The sequence below is a fragment of the Nannobrachium achirus genome, assembly GCF_963921795.1.
Source record: "Nannobrachium achirus genome assembly, chromosome: 21".
Taxonomy (NCBI): domain Eukaryota; kingdom Metazoa; phylum Chordata; class Actinopteri; order Myctophiformes; family Myctophidae; genus Nannobrachium; species Nannobrachium achirus.
Window position 1 is genome coordinate 10,346,664 of NC_137828.1, and position 22,970 is coordinate 10,369,633.

Consider the following 22,970-nt stretch of genomic DNA (forward strand, 5'->3'; position numbering starts at 1 on the left):
AAATAGTGAAAACAGCCGATCTACAAGCACACAACGCCTCGCGGTGCGAGGCGTTGTGTGCTTGTAGATCTGCTGTTTTCACTACTTTTGTGCAAACAGTTTAATTTTCACTTTTGTGCAAACAGTTTAATTTGTTCCTAATGGCCGGCCTGGACCGGCCGAGAATGAACCGGACGTTCGGGAGTTGTCCCGCTTTTCCCAATGGCCAGCACGTCCCTGGCCTTTTCATTGGCTGAACGGCAGGCAAGCTGTCACTCTCTGTCCCCTATACGTTCGTTGATGACCCCATATGACTTTTCCTCTGGCACAAAAAAGAAATGGTGTGAAATATGCGAAAATTTGAGAAACATGTGGGAATATGTGAAATTATGTGAAAACGCTATGTGATTATTGCGGTGAATATGTGCCCATTTTGGGCTCAATATATTATATTTTAATCACAGGCAAACCTCTTGTGGTGCTATATAGGGATGGAGCTCGTTAATTTGAATTGATAATGAGCACCTTATCGATCATGCTTATTGAGCTGGGCTTTTATTGAGCCCACTATTGAGCGTTTTCTAATATTTTGTGGAAAGATATGAGACAACAAATTCAGAACATAACTGGTATCTTTTTTTATTGGCCAGTTTGAGTTTGTTACTGACCACCATCTATGAAAATGGCAATTGATAAAAGTAACAAATATCATTAAAACAATCATTCATTAGTGTGCAATAAGTGTTAAATGGCTTTATATTATAAATAGTACTGTAATAATTTCTTGATGGCCTCTTGTCTTGATTGCTTAAACATGACATCATGGGCCGCTATGCTCGATAACAAGCTTGATAAGCCCAAAGCTTATTGATACCGGGTACTCAATAAATCTGTTATCGGGTTATCGAGCTACCCTTGTTTATGGCTCCATCCCTAGTGCTATATAGCACCAACCTTTTAAGTTTCTATAGGCCAGCACCTTCGTGGTGCTATATTGAACCATTCAGATGACCTCCAGTAGACAACCATACGGGGGCTGAACAGGACTGGTTCTTTATGACAGTTTCTTCATTCAGCACTCTAAAGAGCCACTGAAAGAAATGTTTTTTTTTCCCTCCAGGCAATGTATAGTTGGGTGTGAGGGTCAGGCTCAGCACAGACTGTACAAGGCCTGTTACTAACAGACCTTGTACAGTCTGTTAGCAGGGCTTTGAGACTCTTTCAGAGTGAGTGAGGGGTGCAAGGTGCATGCCTCTCGAATATCCGTTGGTTTTTGCACAAGAACACGTCGAATGACACTTTATCTCTGCTGTTGTGCTTTTCTGGGCACACACAGAAAGACAGAATGACACACACAAAAGTGGACAAATAGTGCTGTGTTGTGGAGGTGTCCCTTTCTTTCCTTGCTGCTTAGCGTCAATGCTCCTGACAAATTGCTTGTGTCTCTGCTGGTAATGAGCCTCTGGTCCTGTGGCCTTTCTAAATTCTAAACTGTTCTACCTGACAAGACTTCAGCCGCTTAGAAACATGTCGCGTACAAACAAGCACAGCATAAGACGAGGAAATAATTACATCAAGCGGCTCTGTCATTTGTGTCTTTATAGTCCGATAAATATAAGGCAGAGGTTGGACAAAATTGTATTATTTAGTTTTTCAACTGATTCTGTCAGGAAATTAAGTCTACTAGCCAGGATAAAAAATCTACCTATCTATCTGATCTGCTCATGGCAAATACTCACAGCGGCCAAATCAAGTTGGGCTCCCATCGACTTTCTATACAGGAGGAAAATACCCAGATGCTGAATCCATTGCAAGCATTTGTTTTGCACAAAAAACATTCATTGGCCCCAGAAAACGCCCACAAAAGGTGATGACCAGGGACGTGCTGGCCATTGGGAAAAGCGGGACAACTCCCGAACGGCCGGTTCATTCCCGGCCTGTCCAGGCCGGCCATTAGGAAAAAATGTAAAATAAAATGTTGGCCTTCGTTCCATTTTGGGGGCTGGGCGGCCAACAAAGTAAATCGTCACTGTCGAGCAGAAACCTTGTATCTCCAAGTTTCAAATGTATAATTTTTTTCGCAAAGCAAAGCCCTGCTTCATCATACAAGGCCGTTGCACAAAAGTAGTGAAAACAGCAGATCTACAAGCACTTGTGTGCTTGTACAGTAGATTGGCTGTTTTCACTAGTTTAAATCATTTTTAAAATGATAAATACAAAACAAACAGTTTTGGACATACAAGGTTTCCACCCAAAAACGACGAAATATAACTCATGTACAGTAATCGGCCCACTGGCTTGTCACTTGTCATGATCTGAAATGGCAAATCTTTGAGTAGCAGCAGCGCGCTATAGTGCGCAATGAGGGCCTCTACAACTCTTTTTCCCGGGCTGAATCAGGGGCCCAGCACGTCCCTGGTGATGACTCATCACTTTTCGTCACTAAACCATCGTTTTCTGGGGCTATTTTTTAGCCCAAGGAATGTTTTTTGTGCAAAACAAATGCTGCTGTGGGTATTTGCCATGAGCAGATCAGGGTAGATTTTTTTATCCTGGCTAGTAGAGCTAATTTCCTGTCAGAATCAGTTGAAAAACTAAATAATACAATTTTGTCCAACCTGAGTGTATTTTTTTCCTAGATTTACTAGACTATTATGATCAAGAGACCACATCACACCAGTTCTCCACAGCCTCCGTTGGATCCCAGTAAAATACAGAATTGATTTCAGAATACTGATCACCACCTCCAAGGCCCTCAACAACCAGGCTCCCTGCTGTCTCTCTGATCTCGTCAAACCTCATGTTCCCTCCCGCCCCTCAGGTCTGGCAATGCCAACCTTCTGGAAAAAGAAATACACACCTGGGGTGACAGGGCTTTCTCAGTTGCAGCCCCCACCCTCTGGAACCCACTCCCACCTCACATAAAATCTGTGTGGTCGAGAGAGGCTTTGAACACGGCAAGGTGTTCAAAACCCACGTCTTTAGACTTGCTTTCCCCACCTAACTCTACACTCCCTCTCTGCAATTTTAATCTGTTCTGTGCCCCTGCTAATTTTCTTTTTTAGCTTTTAGCCTTTTAAATTATTGTCATAATAAAGTTGGTTTTGTTTGTTTTGTAAAGCGACTTTGGGTACCATGAAAGCGCATTATAAGTCCGATGTATTATTATCACAGGGTCAAGCAGCACCCTGTGCTGTGGCACAAAACGTTAAAGAGGTGGCGCCATCGTTTTGTACTTTTTCTGTTTTGCATGTGTCAATGGAGTTAACATTACTCTAATAGACCACCGGGTGGGGTTATAATGTGCAAATTTGCCTTCCCTGTGTGTTTTTGGTTTCTTCCTGAAATCTAAAAGCCTCTGAGTCAAAAGGCCTGATCGAAAAACACTGATTTAATGTCCCTTTTTTATCATACACCCAACACTTTGGGATTAGCTAACCTCAACACCAGTGCTGTATTCTACCTGTCACGCGGGTATACAGAGTATGCTGTGAAGATTTATTTTTATTTATTTTAAAGCGTCTGCCCTCGTGAACCTTTCAAAGTAGCGCATCTGATAGGAATTATGCAATGGCGTATGAGCTGGCCACACAAATAGCCACGGATCATAGATGCACACACAAAAAAAAAACATAATTTCAACTCTTTCTGTATACTTTTTTGGAAAAAGTCTTCCTCCTAGTATAATCATAATACCCTGATCATCATGTTTTAGGGGAGGAAAAAATCATGGCACTCAGGGACGTGCTGGCCATTAGGAAAAGCGGGACAACTCCCGAACGGCCGGTTCATTAGGAAAAAATTACAAATAAAATGTCGGCCTTCGTTCCATTTTGGGGGCTGGGCGGCCCACAAAGTAAATCGTCACTGTCGGACAGAAACCTCGTATCTCCAAGTTTCAAATGTGTTTTTTGCAAAGCAAAGCCCTGCTTCATCATACAAGGCCGTCGCACAAAAGTAGTGAAAACAGCAGATCTACAAGCACACAACTGTGTGCTTGTAGATCGGCTGTTTTCACTAGTTTAAATCATTTTTAAAATGATAAATACAAAACAAATGGTTTTGGACATACAAGGTTTCCACCCGACAACGACAAAATATAACTCATGTAATTGGTCCACTGGCTTGTCACTTGTCATGATCTGAAATTGCAAAGTAGCACAATGAGGGCCACTCCAACTCTTTTTCCCGGGCTGAATCAGGGGCCCAGCACGTCCCTGATGGCACTGCATCTTTAAATACCCTTCCCCAAATCCGCCGTCTCCTTTGCAAAAACAAAAGTGGCACAACAATCAAGTGGCCCCGAGCCGCTGCACAACAAGACAGGACCAACGGAGAGGAAAACAGAAGGGAAACAAGCCGGGCATCCTTAATGAGAGCTCATTAACCATCTGAACTGAGCCTTGATTGGCAGGGCCAGGGAGAGTGGTGCCATGTGGCATGTTGTTCGCGTGCCGTCAAGCAGGAGGGGCTATTTTACCTAGGCTATTTTCAAATCTGCAACGCGTTGTGAGCTTGTAGATCGGCTATTTTCAAAAAGCCTAGGAACAGAGTAATTTCTACATTGCAGTATTGATACTTTTATTTAATTGAGAAATGCGAGTACTGTTTCTGGCGGCCACCAGATATGACACCCACGGTTCATACTGTGTGGCACGACGGTGCCACGCACCCGGCAAATAGCCGGCCTACGAGCTTACGAGGCGTCGTGTATGCGACGCATATTGTGAGCTTGCAAGTCTGCTACATCTTCCATGCATCTTCTACGCATAAATTCGGCTTTGCGCGCTTGCAGCTGCCAAGCTAAAAGACCTGCTATGCAGCCCCTACCCGACACACACACACTCACACATCAAACACACACACACACACACACACACATCAAACACACACACACACACACACACATCAAACACACACACACACACACACACACACACACACACACACACACACACACACACACACACACACACACACACATCTCTCACACACACACACGCGCGCACACACAACCACCTTCACACTTGCCCCCCACCCCTCCTCCTCCATTCCCTCGTTCTTTTTTCTTGTCTTTTTTTTTCCTTTACCTTCATGGTTCACAGGTGTATTGCTCGGGGAGGTTTCTGCAGCTGGGAATATCCAATTAGTTGGAGAGGGAGAACGGAGGATGCCAGATTGGCTATTAGAGCCGCCTTGGCCAGATATATCTCCGTTATACAAACGCCCAGGGGCGTCACACTAAATTCTGGGCCCTGGGTACAAGGATTCACTGCGGGCCCCCCATGAATGTTAACTATTGAAAAATAGCAGATCTACAAGCTCACAGCGCGGCACCGAGTGCCGCGCTGCGAGCTTGCATATCTGCTATTTTTTGAAAAATCGTGAAAATGTGTGCAAGAAACCTATGTCAAGGACCCCCAAGATGATATGTATTTGGCCACGGACCCCGATCTTCAAAATATTTAGTTCCAGGGACCCCCAGAAGCAAAATTTGATTTAAAAATGTTCGCTTAAAAAAATACATATATTCAAAGATTTGCACACATTTTCACGACTTTTTCAAAAATAGCAGATCTACAAGCTCGCAGCGCTGCACTCGGTGCCGCGCTGTGAGCTTGTATATCTGCTATTTTTCAATAGATAAAGTTACTAGGGCCCCTCCACCTTGGGCCCTGGTAACTCAGTCCCACTTTCCTACCCCTTGTGACGCCCCTGCTAACGCCTTCCCTCCATCTACTATATCGTCGTTGTCGGGTGGAAACCTTGTATGTCCAAAACCGTTCGTTTTGTATTTATCATTTTAAAAATGATTTAAAATAGTGAAAATAGACGTTCTACAAGCAAACCGCGAGGCGTTGTGCAATGCTTTTGCGCAATGGCCTTGAGTGATGAAGCAGGGCTTTGCTTTGCGAAAAAAAAAAAATTACACATTTGAAACTTGGAGATACGAGGTTTCTGCCCGACAGTGACGATCTCTGGGCTCGGAGAGAGGCAACGCGCGTGACTGAACGTTGGTGAATAGCAAATGCCCGAGGTAACTGCCGGCGGTGTTTCTATTTGGACACTGCGGTGGGGAAAACAAATTCTTCATTATTGTGCACATGCAGGGACAGGGGGGAGAGGGGGGAGAGGGGGGAGAGGGGGGAGAGGGGGGAGAGGGGGGAGCTTAGAGAGAAAGGGAAACCATTCCAACAAACCACCACTGAGTGAACGGGTGGGCATCTGCATGCGAGGGGCGCAGTTACACCTAGGGATGGAGCCCTTGTATCCTGTGAAACCATACCACCAAATATTACCATGAATTATAGATATTGTTCTACAAGCTCATCAAATGATATCCTACAGTCTGGAGTTGAGCTGCCGGCCTGTCTCATCCATGGAGGCATGGGGTGTTGCCATCATTTACATTCCCTTTGTTAATCTAAGGAGTTGGGGGCCAGTGGCCCACTGAGGTGTCGATAAACCTGTTGTTTAGACAACCATCTGGTTATGCTAAATCTAGTCTCAAGTCAGTGTATTGACCAGATGCTAATTTACTCAGCCTGTCTGGACAAATGAAGGGGTCCGCCTTCATTTGCTTTAAAAGACCATAGAATTTGTATGTACGGTGTGCATTACCCGGGAGGCCGTGAGGCTGAACGGTTGTTCTGTGGGCTTCGGCCTGTAGACTTCATACTGCAATAAACCAACCTGTGGATCTCAGAACATCTCTCTCCGTCTCCATTCCTGCCTGCAACTGCTTGTCTTTTCTCTTAACTTCTTCTCCGTGGCAACAAAGGAATTAGGATTAGATTCAACTCACAGTAACTCCGGGTATTTCTATTCTAGACTCTTTGTCTAGTTGGGATATTTCACCCTAAACAAGGGTAGCTCGATAACCCGATAACAGATTTATTGAGTACCCGGTATCAATAATCTTTGGGCTTATCAAGCTTGTTATTGAGCATAGCGGCCCATGATGTCATGTTTAAACAATCAAGACAAGAGGTGATCAAGAAATTATTACAGTACTATCCATAACATAAAGCCATTTAACACTTATTGCACACTAATGAATGATTGTTTTAATGATATTTGTTACTTTTGATAATTGTCATCTTCATAGATGGTGGTCAGCCATAAACTCAGTCGCAACAACTTGCCAATAAAAAAAAGATACCAGTTATGTTCTGAATTTTTTGTCTCATATCTTTCCACAAAATATTAGAAAAAGCTCAATAGTAGGCTCGATAAAAGCCCGGCTCAATAAGCAGGATCGATAAGGTGTTCAATAAAAATGTATGAGCTCCATCCCTAGTTACACCCCGCCACTCCGACGTGTCTCCTTTCCAACATGTCTCTATTCCGACACTAACCCTATCTCTAACCCTAACCCTAAACGTAACCCCTATGGAAGTGTCGCCACTCCGACAATAAGAAGTCAAGTTCGGAGTGGCGACATGTCGGAATGGAGAGCGACACCCGAGGGTCAGATGGAGGGTAGAGTTGGGGGGGCAGCTGTCTGTCGCGGGGTCTTGTTCAGACTGTTCAATGACCGTCAGTGGTGTAAAGTAACTAAGTACTTTTACTTAAGTACTGTACTTAAAGGAGTAGTTCACCACTTTTCAACCTGTCTTCATATAATAGGTCCTCACTAATGTTCATGATAAAATATCACAATTTTTTTCTACTCAGTCCAAGTCTCCTAGGAGAGCTGTGGGAAGTTCAGAATCCATCGTCTTGTGACATCATCATTTTCCCAAAAAATAAATAAATCAATATTTTTGAAAAAAATATTTAGATTTTTATTATCGCGAGAACAATGGCTTCCACTTTAAAATTGCAACTTTTCAGGAATAGAAAGCCTGCAGTTTCTATAAGCTGGATTGGCAATCGATGATGTAACAAGACGATGGGTTTCTGACCTGCCCACAGTCCAACCTTAAGTACAGTTTTGAGGTATTTGTACTTTACATGAGTATTTCCTATTTCCAATACTTTTACTTGTACTCCACTACATCTCGGATCCAAATATTGCACTTTTTACTTTACTACATTTATTTGAAAACATTATAGTTACTAGTTACTTTGCAGGTGTAAATTATATATTAAATTATATATTAAAACATACCGGTACATAAACCACTTTAGCCCTATTTTATACCTTGGCTATTTGAAAATAGCCGATCTACAAGCTCGTAGCTTGTAGATCTGCTATTTTCAAACATTTTGTACTTTTACTTTTGATACTTGAAGTACATTTTGATGCCAACACTTTGGCACCTTTACTCAAGTACATTTTGAATTCCGGACTTTTACTTGTAACGGAGTATTTCTACACGGCAGTAATGATACTACTCAAGTAAAAAAAATGTAAGTAGGCCTACTTTATTCACCATTGAATGACCGTCGAGGCAGGAGGGTGACGGGGAAGAAGGAAGCATCACAGTACGTGTGGACAAGGGCGTCACACCAAATTCTGGGCCCTGGGTACAAGGATTCACTGCGGGCCCCCCATGAATGTTAACTATTGAAAAATAGCAGATATACAAGCTCACAGCGCGGCACCGAGTGCCGCGCTGCGAGCTTGTATATCTGCTATTTTTGAAAAATCGTGAAAATGTGTGCAAGAAACCTATGTCAAGGACCCCCAAGATGATATGTATTAGGCCACGGACCCCGATCTCAAAATATTTAGTTCCAGGGACCCCCAGAAGCAAAATTTGAGTTAGAAATGTTCGCTTAAAAAATACATATATTCAAAGATTTTCACACTCAAAAATAGCAGACCTATAAGCTCGCAGCGCGGCACTCGGTGCCGCGTTGTGAGCTTGTATATCTGCTATTTTTCAATAGATAAACTTATTAGGGCCCCTCCACCTTGGGCCCCAGTAACTCAGTCCCACTTTCCTACCCCTTGTGACGCCCCTGTGTGTGGATATACGTAGTTCGGTGGTTTGCAAACTCTTTGTGCCCGAGGCACACCAGGCTGTGTTATGCCTTCTATTTGAACATATACTGCACATTCTATTGATCTGGAGCTAAGTTACCCCTCCCCCCTCGGTTCTGAGCATTCCCCAATGGTTCATTGCTGCTAAGGTTTTCTTTTTTCTTTCTTACCTCGATCCCCCCCTGTCCCCACACATCCCCTACTATAGCTGCTACTAAGTTTATTTGCTGTTGAATTTCCTTTGTGTGTGCACAGGGAGACTTATTTCTATCGTTAGTCCAAGAGCACAACGGCAGCAGTTATTATATAGTTGTAATTTTGACAAGCGCTTGATAATACGTTTCATTGGTTACAGTATTTATAAAACCCACACAGACTTATCCACTTTCAACCTGGCAATTTGCAAAATAATCCTAGACGTTTTTTTTTTGTTGTAAAAGCAAGCTCACAATGTTGTAGATTTTCATGCTTTCACACAACACTGGCATACGACAAAGAATGAAACAGGCCATTACTTTATGAAAAACGATATATAAAAAAGATGGACATACAAGGTTTATACCTCACAGCGATGACACTATCGTCGTCGTCGGGCGGAAACCTCGCATCTCCAAGTTTCAAATGTGTACGTTCTTTCGCAAAGTAAAGCCCTGCTTCATCATACAAGGCCGTCGCACAAACGCCTCGTGGCGCGAGGCGTTGTGTGCTTGTAGATCGGCTGTTTTCACTAGTTTAAATCATTTTCAAAATGATAAATGAAAAACAAAGGGTTTTGGACATACAAGGTTTCCACCCGACAACGACGCTATATATGCAAGATTTCAATGCACACTTTGAAGTGAGAGGGCATGTGACGTGAGCAGACTTGTGATTTGGGGTGAGTATCCTAGACAGACGTCGGAGGGGATTCAGGTCGGGCGATCTGAGCTCTGTGACATTTTGGACAGCTCCACATCCAGCTCTCTCTCTCTCTCTCTCTCTCTCTCTCTCTCTCTCTCTCTCTCTCTCTGGAGTGCATGCGGGTCACACCTGGAATACTGAAGCAGAATAGTCCAACTTCCTCCAGTGCTTAGGCCACGGCTACACGGAGCTGGATATTTCTGAAGCTAGACATTTTTTTGTGCTGTTGGGGCTTGCAGCCACATGAAGCTGGATATTTCGGCTGCGAAGCTGGATATTTTTGAAACCGGATAAATAAGTGGAGAGATTGAAAAATATCCGATTCACTGGATCCGTGTAGACAGGGAACCCGGATATCTCTGAAGACTTTACTGTGTGCGTGCTTGTTAGACCTAGATATCTTTGTCGTGTGGACCTAGATATTTTTCTATGTGGATATCTGAAAAACCGGGATATATGAAATATCCAGCTCCGTGTGGACCTAGATATTTTTCTATGTGGATATCTGAAAAACTTGGATATATGAAATATCCAGCTCCGTGTAGCCATGGCACTGTTGCCTGAGCAAAAACTAAAAAAGAAATCGGTTATGGAAATGCTGTTTTGTTGATACTTCAGATGAATGGATGATGAATGGAGACAGAATCCATTGGGTTTATAACAGCCTCCAAAGTCTACTCCCCTGCACAGGGGCGTCACACCAAATGCTGGGCCCCGGGTACAAGGATTCACTGCGGGCCCCCCCATGAATGTTAACTATTGAAAAATAGCAGATATACAAGCTCACAGCGCGGCACTCGGTAGATCTGCTATTTTTGAAAAACTGTGGAAAAAGTGTGCAAGAAACCCATGTTTCCATGTCAGTGATGCTCAAACGTTTTCATGTGAAGGACCCTAGCCTAGTAAACTGACTCCTCCCATCTTCTGTTCGAATCTGCATCTCCCTCGCATTCGAATGAAGGCAGGAAGAGACTGGTTTACGAGGCTAGAAGGACCCCCCCAAAAAATGATATGTATTTGGCCACGGACCTCCCATCTCAAAATATTTCGTTCCTGGGACACCCCCCCGGAAGCAAAAATTTGAGTTACAAATGTCTGCTTAAAAAATAAATATTCAAAGATTTGCACAAATTTTCACGACTTTTCAAAAATAGCAGATCTACAAGCTCGCAGCGCGGCACTCGGTGCCGCGCTGTGAGCTTGTAGATCTGCTATTTTTCAATAGCTAAAGTTACTATAGGGCCCCTCCACCACCTTGGGCCCTGGTAACTCAGTCCCACTTTCCTACCCCTTGTGACGCCCCTGCCTTGGGTTCACCTCAGTGATCAGACCAACAGTTTCCTCTGCGCATTAAACCCATTTAGGCCTAGAATTATTGAATGCTTTAACCAGTGAAAAATAGCAGATATACAAGCTCACAGCGCGGCACCGAGTGCCGCGCTGCGAGCTTGTAGATCTGCTATTTTTGAAAAAAGTCGTGAAAATGTGTGCAAATCTTTGAATATATGTATTTTCAAAGCGAACGTTTGTAACTCAAAATTTGCTTCTGGGGGGTTCCTGGAACTAGATATTTTGAGATGGGGGTCCGTGGCCAAATGAATATCATTTTGGGGGTCCTTCACATGAAAAGGTTTGAGCACCACTGACATAGTAGTCTCTCAAGAACAGACTAACTGAGCTCCAGTTATGTGAAAAGGACGTTTTCTTTGACGATGGCTAAGCCAGATTGCTGACATAGAAACATACTGTAGGTTTTTTCCAAAAATCTTAGAAGGATTCAAAAGACACTTATAGAATCGGGTCAAAATTCAAATTTTCACGATTTTTCAAAAATAGCAGATCTACAAGCTCGCAGCGCGGCACTCGGTGCCGCGCTGTGAGCTTGTATATCTGCTATTTTTTTTTTATATTTAAAGCATAAAATATTGCGTCATAATGTGTTCAGGCCTAAATGGGTTAATCATCCGTGCAACGGACCCATGGAGCCGCGCCAGAAATACATCAATAGTTGACATCGAAATGTAATTTCGATGTCTCACACAGGGCAAACTCGTCAGAATTCGACTGTAATCCAGAGCCCGAACAAAATTCAATTATTTGACCTTTGAATTATTTTGATCTGCATGGAATGTGGACCGTGTGGACCATGTGGACTCAAGAAATCAGCAGTTTTTTTTACGTTAAAATAGCCAATTAACATGTCGCCTGCCACGCATTAATTAATTAATTAATTAATCCGTCTCAGGGTTTATGCCAGGGTTTTTCTGTGTTTTTACCATAGACTGTATAAAAGATTTGGACAAACCGAAGCCATTGGTTTCTATGCAGCGCAAATAACACATTATGGATCCTTGGCATGGGTGTTGCCATCATAGATTGTAAAGGCACCAGAGGATGCTATTGGCTGCCAACGGTCATGTGCAACCGCAGGGATACATGGGAGAATGTGGTCGGAGCCTCCCGAAATACAGCACACGAAGAAGAACACAGCCGGCTGGTATTAGTTTAGTTGGCCACGCCCCCCGCAATTTTAACATAAATGGGACCTTATTTTCACAAAACGCATATAATCGTGATTGAAAGGCAATTTTTAACTAGCGATAGGAACCATAAAGTATTTATGAAAATGTTAATTAAGGTTAGAAAACGAAAGGGGAAAATGAATGGGGTCCAATGGAGAACAATTCTTTTTGCGATCGGCCGGGGGGGGAAACAGCGCAACTAGCGGCCAATCATAGGAAGTTTTAGTTCCGTATTGGAGTCATTTTAAATTGCCTTATTTCGCCGACCCACCGAACAGGATGTAAAAGAAAAGACACATGGAGGAGCAGACGACTGTCTTTTCTTTCACCCGTAAAATAAATGTTTTATCCACGATCATCCGTGTTTGTTTCAATGTTACCAGTTTCTAAATCTGATAACATTGAGCCGGATGGAGAGAAAAAACCTGGGATTACGTCATTTCCGGTTGTATCCGTCTCCTGGCACCATTCAAACGTTAGCAAAGAGCGTCCTCTAGCGTAATCACCAACTCGAGTAGATCTACGTCAACAGAATGATGGAGCGCACAAACAAATTCACCCACTGTTTACATCTGTAAAACTGAGATGAGGCAAAGAAATAAAACTGATTGTTATTCTAATACCGAACACTGCTTACTGTAAACTTAACCAACATGAATACTGTAATTAATTGTATGCTATTATTCAGGGACATGCAGAGAATGTTAGAGAGGCAGGGGCTGAAATTTCTTTTTGTGAAAATATCGAAAATAGCAGACCTCCAAGCTCACAACGTGTTGCGCTGCGATTTGTTGCATTCAAGTTCAGGAGAGTTTGGACAAGGCATTTCTCTTGAACGCTGCCTTCACGTATGGCATGGAAAGAGGGCATTTGCATTTCTTTCACCAACGTGAAAACTGCATTCATGGTCTGGAGAGGGCACTTTTTACAGACGGATAAAAGGGCAGGGGCTCAAGCCCCCTTTGATGTCTATGTGTGCACTGTGCACGTGACTGCTATTATTACACGGCTTGGTTGCTTATGGTTGTATCTGAGCCTAGTGACTCTCATAAGCCGGTTTTGATATAGGATGACCGCTGAACTGAATACGAGACAGCTGTGTAATTAAAGACTCTTTAGAGCGCCTGGCTCATATCAATCTGCGTTGCTTGATCTTTTTTACGCAGCTGGCATAAATTAATAGACTTTCATAAGGCTATATACCGTAAGCAATTTTCATTTTAAAAATGTAAATGTTTAAATTCAATCAAATCGTTTTGTTGTTACTTTCGAGTCTAATATTTCTCTATTAAATAGTCGTATAATAAGCGAGATAATCGATGAGGCGCCGGTCATAATTGAGAAATAAACCCCTTTCGCAGAGGGCTCTCTATAAGCCTGAGGGGGTTTATATCTCAATAAGGGTACCAGCTCACTATAATTACATATAGTGAGCATTTCACACCTTGTATAGAGCATCGCAGCGGAAGTGGATTCCTGGGGTCACTTAATATTCCCCATTCATTTTCGCCATAGACTTTTACAAAAGTATTTATAACAATTATGTTAAGCCTCGAACCAAGCCATCCAGGATAGAGGTGAATCATGATCATATAACCTTTGATCCTATGTGAAAACATATTTTAATATTACATTATTTGATATACTACATTTAATAACTACCCTTTGTTTAGCGATTTTCAAAATGTTCTTTTCATAGAAAAAAAGGTTATATGGTCATGATTCACCTCCATCCTGGATGGCTTGGTTCGAGGCTTAACATAATTGTTATAAATGTTTTTGTAAAAGTCTATGGCGAAAATGAATGGGGAATATTAAGTGACCCCAGGAATCTACTTCCGCTGCGATGCTCTATATCGTTGTCGGGTGGAAACCTTGTATGTCCAAAACTGTTGGTTTTGCATTTATCATTTTAAAAAAGTATTTAAACTAGTGAAAACAGCCGATCTACTAGCACACAACGCCTCGCGCCGCGAGGCGTTGTGTGCTTGTAGATCTGCTGTTTTCACTACTTTTGTGCGATGGCCTTGTATGACGAAGCAGGGCTTTGCTTTACGAAAGAACGTACAGATTTGAAACTTGGAGATACGGGGTTTCCGCCCGACAACGACGATATACTACCTTATGTCTGTATTTGAAAAAAAGTCTAATTCTTCAGGTTCACGCACACACACACGCACGCACGCACGCACGCGCACTCTCACTCTCTCTCTCTCTCTCTCTCTCTCTCTCTCTCTCTCTCTCTCTCTCCTTTGAGGTCATGCTAAATAGGAATGCAGCACACACACACACACACACACACACACACACACACACACACACACACACACACACACACACACACACACACACACACACACACACACACACACACACACACACACACACACACACACACACCACACAGACATCCAACAATATTTGGATTCTAATTCTAGTGCACTCGGCACCGAGCTCAAGAACTGTTTTTATTTTAATGAAATAAGCAAGCACATCGTGGGGGATTTGGGCACGACCGTTATGTGCCTCATTATGTGGCATAGTTATGGCTTCGTTAGTCTGCATCGTCTGGACTGATAGCCTCTCCCGCATGGCCTCCACAAGCGTACAGTCAGTGACTAACGCAAACTGCTGATGCTTAGAAAGCCTGAAATGCAGAGCGCAGCACAAGGTAAATAGATGCTTATGGTGGCACAGAGAGAGAGAGAGAGAGAGAGAGAGAGAGAGAGAGAGAGAGAGAGAGAGAGAGAGAGAGAGAAACTAAGGACTGTAGACATGGAGAATGACTTATTCAACGGGGAGTGGGCAGGAAGAAACATGAAATTAGCACAAATGGATTATCTGTCGACAACGGGCAGACCTAAGAGCAAGCCAAGCCGCTGAGACGGGAGGGAGAGGGAGAGATAGAGATGGGATTTATGGTTCTTTGAAGTGAGCCGGATCTGTGGGATCCGTTGCTTTCAAAGAGCCGTTCAAAAGACTGGCTCATTTGAGTTACTAGTTACTTTGTAGATTTTGATTTATAATTACAAATAACTTCAACCCTATTCATTTCTGACATACATAGGTTACATACTTGCCATTTGAAAATAGCCGAACTACAAGCTCACAATGCGTCGCGCTGCGACGCATTGTGAGCTTGTAGATCTGCTATTTTCAAATGGTTTTTCTACATTTTATTCTTTGGAAAACCTGTGAAACAGCACATTGTGCATAATGAATACTTTCTACTATTGGTACTTTGTAGGCTACTTTAATTACATTTTGATACCGATACGTGTGTCCTTTTACTCAAGTATATTAACGTTCCAAATTTCTGCTTGTGCTGCACAAGCAGAAATTAATGAACAGTGGTGCACACAAGTTGTGCACCACCATCATTAGAAAGGAACGGCTCCCTACTGCGAACCGGATCCCATCGTTCATTTCAAAGAGCCGTTCAAATGACTCGATTCGTTCGCGAACGTCCCATCTCTAGGGAGAGAGAGAGAGAGAGAGAAAGGGGGAGGGGGGGAAACAGGAGATTGACTCCTTGTTTGTTCCTCCCTCAGGGGAGATCCGATGGAGCCATCACTCACCAAATTGCTGATCTGTAGTTGAAACAGTTGTATCCATACAGTACATGACCACCGGACTACATGGCAATTAGAATGCGTCGATGGCATGGCCGCGCGCGCACTGTCAGATCAATAAGGCGTCGACTCTTTTACAGTTTCTGTGAATTTCAAATTGGAAGTCTCTTTTTGCGGCTATATGGATGTGAGCTCGTTAAGCTACAGCAGCATAAGGTCTAAAGGAAAATGTTTGTTTAGTAATATGAGAAGACAATGAAGGTATGGGTGTTGTAGTGACTCCTATAGAAGCATATAGGGGTTGGTGGTTAAACAACACAAGAAGAGCAATGGTATTTCTCTCGTGGTTTTAAGAACAAGCTGTGTTGAATAATAATGGTAATAATAAATACCTATTCATTGTTCCATGTTAACATTCATTTAATTACAGGCTAAAGCTTCCTCTAATTACAGCTAAAGCTTCCTCGTACCACAGATTGTGCGGTTAATTGATAGTGTCAGCTAGTTAGCACAAAAGTGCCAGCACGAGACATAGCAGACCACTACTGGCTTTAAAGATGGGGTGTGCAGTAGATTAGAGTTTATCATGATTGATTATGTGTGACGTTATAGAGAGATCATGTATTCATTGATTATATTAATATCTAGGTCTTTATGATGATACTAATACTTGATAGTTAGGAGAGGTCTTCAGTAGGCCTCAGTAACTATTGTTTTGGTAAAGCCTATCTTGTTATGGTACAGCTCGTTCCAGAGGCCTTGAAGCCACACAGTATAATTCTAGTGTTTGACCATTCTTCTTGGCAGAACTCCTTTACCACTGCCCAGAGTGTTAAACTGTACTTCTGTCCATGATATCATGTTACATAAACTTGACCACCACCACCTAATATAATTGTCTTGTCTCCTCATTTTCTCATGATTATTGATTGATCTGAATTCTACCACAGGTGCCATGATTTTTTTCCCCCAAAAAAATATGATTAGTTAGAAGTTAGCCACACCCACAGTGTTGGGTGTATGGTAAAAGGGGAGGGGGTGATATGATGTCATTCAGGCCCCACCCGTGGTCTATAGACACACACAAAACAGAGAAAGTACAAAACTATGGCACCACCTCTTTAAACAATAATTAAATAAATAGGTAATCTGCTGATAAGTAAGGGTATTATTTCACCAAACCAGTCAACATAGGAGATAATTATGATGTATATACAGACTATTCACTGTAGCTTTCATACCCGAGAAGAATGCATTAAGCTCTGGAAGCTCGACAGAGAAGTAAAGCCGGGGCCTTGGAGGATAAGAAATGTGCTGTTGCAGAGTCAGGGGTGTCGCACCAAATTCTGGGCCCTGGGTACAAGGATTCACTGTGGGCCCCCCATGAATGTTAACTATTGAAAAATAGCAGATATACAAGCTCACAGCGCGGCACCGAGTGCCGCGCTGCGAGCTTGTAGATCTGCTATTTTTGAAAACTTGTGAAAATGTGTGCTAGAAACCCATGTTTCCATGTCAGTGATGCTCAAACTTTTTCATGTGAAGGACCCCCAAAATGATATGAATTTGGCCACAGACCCCCCATCTCAAAATATTTAGTTCCAGGGACCCCCCCGGAAGCAAAATTTGAGTTACAAATGTTCGCTTAAAAAATACATATTCAAAGATTTGCACACATTTTCACGACTTTTCAAAAATAGCAGATCTACAAGCTTGCAGCGCGGCACTCGGTGCCGCGCTGTGAGCTTGTATATCTGCTATTTTTCAATAGCTAAAGTTACTAGGGCCCCTCCACCTTGGGCCCTGGTAACTCAGTCCCACTTTCCTACCCCTTGTGACGCCCCTGTGCAGAGTGTCCAGGGTTTCAGTGTGCCCAGGGGCGTCAATTGGGTATGGCAGGGGTATGCAGCTGCCATACCCTGGGTCCAGGGGGGAAAATAAAAGTCCATGAATGTATCTTTGTCTATCTGTGCTGGTTATTATGTTGTTAAATTACAGTAAAATAACAACAAATGCAAAATGTAACAAAATGGTCACTTTAACAAGGTATTATAATTGTATTCTCCACACTTGGAAGAATACTTCCCATCTTGACAGAATGGTATATTCCCAGGTTCCGCAGGTCAGCTGCACGGTTGCAATGCATTATTGTTAATTGTGGTACATTTATTAACATGCCAAGTTTAGCTGCACTTGAACAACCATTCCAGGCTGCGCCATATCCAGCCCAAGAAACCGTAGAAACCTGTGTAAAAAACGGACAAAACAGGGTTTTTTTCAGACATTGTATAGCCGATCTACATGCTCGCGAGGCGTTGTGAGCATGTAGATCTGCTGTTTTCACAACAGAACCGTTATACAAAATGTAATGCCTCTTTTCCACATTGAGGACTCCCATCTTTGCCATACCCTAGCTTTTGCTGAACTGACGCCACTGAGTGTGCCGTGTGGGGCTCAGGGCCACAGGAGACACCTAACAACATGACTTTTCACTGAGGCCGAGGGATTGTGGACCAGAAAAGGTTGCACGTCTAACCCTCTAAGGCCCAAATATAGAAATACTTGAAATAAAAAATTTAAAAAAATCAGATGGTGTTGTAGGAGTCCTGATAAGAGGAAAATGTAATTTTTTTTCAAAAAAATGTTTTTGTAAGGTTTTATAGCCATAAATCATAAATCATAAATCATGCTCTAATTTACACATGGGGGATATTTTTCACAATAATAACATATGTACATGTTCTAGACATTCTAATGATCACCCAAAAAAATAGTACAGGCATTTTACTTTACTTTTTGTGAGGAATAGCTTCCATGAAAAAGTGAGATGTTCGTCAAAACTCTGGAATGTCAGCGGGTGTGGCGGGTGTGAATGTCAGCCACTGTGGGGGGTATTTATATGCAAATGTTGTGGCCAATGGCATTGTAATACTAAACAATAGAATCCAATGGTGATGTTTAGGTGGTTGGGGGAGCTAAAATAAAATGATTTAAACCTTTTTTTTGGATAAAATACAAACGTTGTAATATTACAACAGTGGGCCTTAGAGGGCTAATAACCAATCCCACCCTCCTTCAAGTGAATTACCTGTCTCTCCGTGCAAGTCCAAGTGACTGTGAACCCTCCAGCTTCTGTCTGACCTTCGCTGATAATGCCCCGCGGCACACATGTCTGCCTGGGAAATTGAATCACAACTCCCTACAGGCATGAAGGCAAATTGGTAAAAAAAACAACTTTTTCCTTCCGGTATCTAATAGCATTTTATTTTCCCTCCATAGTGGCCAAAGGCAAACATGGCCCGCAGGGACGTGCTGGCCATTGGGCAAAGCGGGACAACAAAAAAATGTGCACAAAAGTAAAGATTAAACTGTTTGCACAAAAGTAGTGAAAACAGCCGATCTACAAGCACACAACGCCTCGCGGTGCGAGGCGTTGTGTGCTTGTAGATCTGTTTAAACTGTAGATTTTAGTTTAAATCATTTTTTAAATGATAAATACTAAACAAACGGTTTTGGACATACAAGGTTTCCACCCAACAACAACGGAAAAAAAGGCCTAATTCATGTAATTGGCCCCCTGGCTTGTCACTTGTCATGATCTGAAATGGCAAATCTTTGAGTAGCAGTGATGAGGGCGCAATGAGGGGCCTCTCCAACTCTTTTTCCCGGGCTGAATCAGGGGCCCAGCACGTCCCTGAACATGGCAGACGCAAGCTGGAATGATACCTCACACAGGGATATCCAGAAATATGTTGGCATGAATAGCGACACAGTAAGTGGGGTCCATTGTCACACTGCCAATTGGGCAGAGATTTGAATGCCACAACAAAAGTATACGCTTTGGTGCAATTTGCACATCTGAAAGTATCGTAACAACGACAGCAACACAGAACAAGAGCAATCGATGCATGACAAGCAAAGAATACACGGATCCATTCAGCAGTCAAACATTCTAACACACAATTTTAACATTTCAAAAGGCTCCTTCAAATTATTTTCTGATGCACCTGAATCACCAACAACACGAATCACTTTCAACCCAGCATATTTTGAGTATGGTCGTTACACGCAAATATTTTCCAAAATAAATGTCAAGTTTTGTGTGTCACAACCTGGCAAATGTATTCTTTTGTTTTGGAAAGATGAAATGTCACCCACTTTTGTGATGTTCCAAAAACAAATAGCTCAACTACTTCCACTGGAGAAACTAATAATTTGAAAAACACAACCGAGGACGGGTATCCCAGGTATCCCTTTGGTCCCCACTATTTTCTCAACTGAGTGGTGAGAACGCTGTATGACGTGGAATGTTAAATGTAAGATGTGAGTCGTTCATTTGCTGATGTTGTTGTTGCTGTCCCCTGGTTTACTTTGGTGTTTAGTTTAGTTTTGTTTTTGTCTTTGTTTTTGTTGTATTTGTCTACTTAATAAAAAAAATATTTTCTGATGCACCCGTATCACCGACAAAACGAATCACTTTCAACCTAGTATATTTTGGGCATGGCATTACACGCAAAATATTTCCCAAAAGAAGTTTTGTGTGTCAAAAATGTCAGTGTCAGTGTGCTTCAACATGTGTTATGGAAACAGCAAGTGGGTGGGGGGGGGGGGGGGGGGGGGGGGGTTATCCCAGGAGTGTCTCTGAGAGGGAATGGTTTGGAACTTTGTCTTCATTTGTAAAGGGAGCAGCACACCACACACCGCTGCGGACGGCGAGCGGACATTTTTCACCGCACGGGAAAATAAAACAGTGGCGTATTGGAGCGGCGGGCGAGGCGTGAACAACACGCTTGCCTGCTGGTGTGCATGTGCCCCCCCCCTTAATTCAGGACAGGCAAAGGAAGAAAGCCCCCCCCCCCCCTCCCCACACACACACACACACACACACACACACACAACACACACTCACACACACACACACACACACACACAGCCAGAGAGGTTCGCGGAGGCAAAGGGAGAGCGACGGAGACCTGAAGAGAACGAAACGCGGAGTGAGAGAGATCCTTAGGAGCCCAGTAGGAGCCTCGTCTCCAGCTTAATTACACTGTATCGATCACTGTGGGGGGGGCGACATGGGGAGGTTGCAAAATTGCAGGCCGTAGTTACGGTAAATGTAACCCCCCCCCCCCCCCCCCTCCCCCCCATGCACGCACACACGAAAAAAGGAGCGAGAAGAAGACTTTTTCATGCAAAGTCACGACAGTAGATAATTAGAAAATCCTCCTCCCTCTCTCCCCCCTAACCCTCTCTCTCTCTCTCTCTCTCTCTCTCTCTCTCTCTCTCTCTCTCTCTCTCTCTCTCTCTCTCTCTCTCTCTCTACGCCACACATTATACTGCTGATACAATAAAATGGCACGGGCTCACTGACTGTACAAATTAATTCTAGTCACCCTGGCCCCAAAAATACACATTATTCACATCTATCTTGATTACAAACACCCCCCCCCCCCCCCCCCCTTCTTCTTTATCCCCCCCCCCCCCCCCCCCCCCCCCCCCCACTGGAAAGCACCATGCATGCACGATGCCTCCATATCACTGCTACAACTCCAGGTGTCGTTTAGCACGGTGATACTCAAACTCAGGCCTGCGGGCCACTTCCGGCTGCCTGAGACACAATTTTGACTGGTCCACCAATCAGTCAATCAATCCCCAAATAACCCAAAATGGACGGATGCTTTTGAGATATTTGAAACAACAGGGTGAATGTAATCAAAGGTTCATTTATATGCAAGTGGACCTGTCTATGTCATCACTTTTTGAATTTCTGTTCACAGGAAGTAATTAAGAATGGCCTATTTAGGGACCTTTAATTGATATAAATACAAACATTGTTTATTTTCTATTTTTTTGGCATCTAGTGGTTAGGTATGGCCATATTATTACTACAGATATGCTCTAAAAGTGTGAAAAACATGTTTTTGATTTCACCTGTCTTAATTTGCGAAAACACACAGCATCAACTGTTGTTAAGATGGACAATATAAGGTGCCAAAGAAAGACTGACGTTCAAGTGACTCAAGTTTGCCCCCTGGCCCCTTCATGCCATTTCTTTTTTTAAATGTGGCCCACAGGTTCAGCTGTTTGAGTATCCATGGTTTCAGAGTACTGTATCCACCTCTTCCCGCGGGAGTTTACTGGAGATTATTTGGACCACACTTCGGTTTAATAACAGCAGACATAAGCTCACGTCGCGTGGCAGATGCAACCCGTTGTGAGCTTGTAAATCACACTCGGCTGCGGCAACCGGAAGCTCGGTACAACGTCTGCGCAATGCACTATGGGGCGTTGGAAACCTGTGGAAAGTGGTCCCAGGGCTCCTTGAGGGGGTTCCAGGTGTCCCAAGCAAAATAGGTTAATATAACATCAAAATTAGTTATTTACCACTTTAACCCTATATTTGAAAATAGCCATAGTTGTAGATATGCTATAAAAATACAAAAAAAAGAAGAAGAAAATAGCCTACATCTTGAAAGATTTTAACAATTTGAAATAGTTTTGAAACATTAGAACAACACAAACTCGTATACGGGTCCTTGGTACAAATATTATCAGGCCTAAATATTAATTTGGAGGTCTTTGTCATGAAACATTTTAAGGACCACTGGTTTAAAAGGATCCTTTCACTTCCTTGTTTCACTTGTCTGTCTGTCTGCCTATCTGTCTGTATGTCTCTCTGTCTCTCCGTCGGAGGTTGACCTACTTTGGAGCAGAGCTTAGGCTCATTCCTTTTGTTTTTCACTGTTGTGGCGAAGAGGAGAAAAGCTGAGAGCTCTGTCCTCTCCCTCCCTCCCTCCCTCCCTCCAGGGGCGTCACACTGGGGGGGAAAGTGGACTGAGTTACCAGGGCCCAAGGTGGAGGGGCCCTAGTAACTTTAGCTATTGAAAAATAGCAGATATAACAAGCTCATAGCGCGGCCGCGCCCGAACCCTAGCCGCACTGTGAGCTGCTATTTTGAGCTGCTATTTTTTGTGAGCTGCTATCTGCTATTTTTGAAAAGTCGTGAAAATGTGTGCAAATCTTTATATGTTTTTTTAAGCGAACATTTGTAACTCAAATTTGCTT

At 43.1% G+C, this 22,970-nt stretch overlaps 1 protein-coding gene across 1 annotated transcript in view; it reads right to left on the minus strand.

Moving 5' to 3' along the window:
* Positions 1-22,970, minus strand: part of ntng1a (netrin g1a) — a gene marked incomplete at both ends in the record, with an annotated part of 230,021 nt that overhangs the window by 111,373 nt on the left and 95,678 nt on the right. The window lies entirely within an intron of this gene.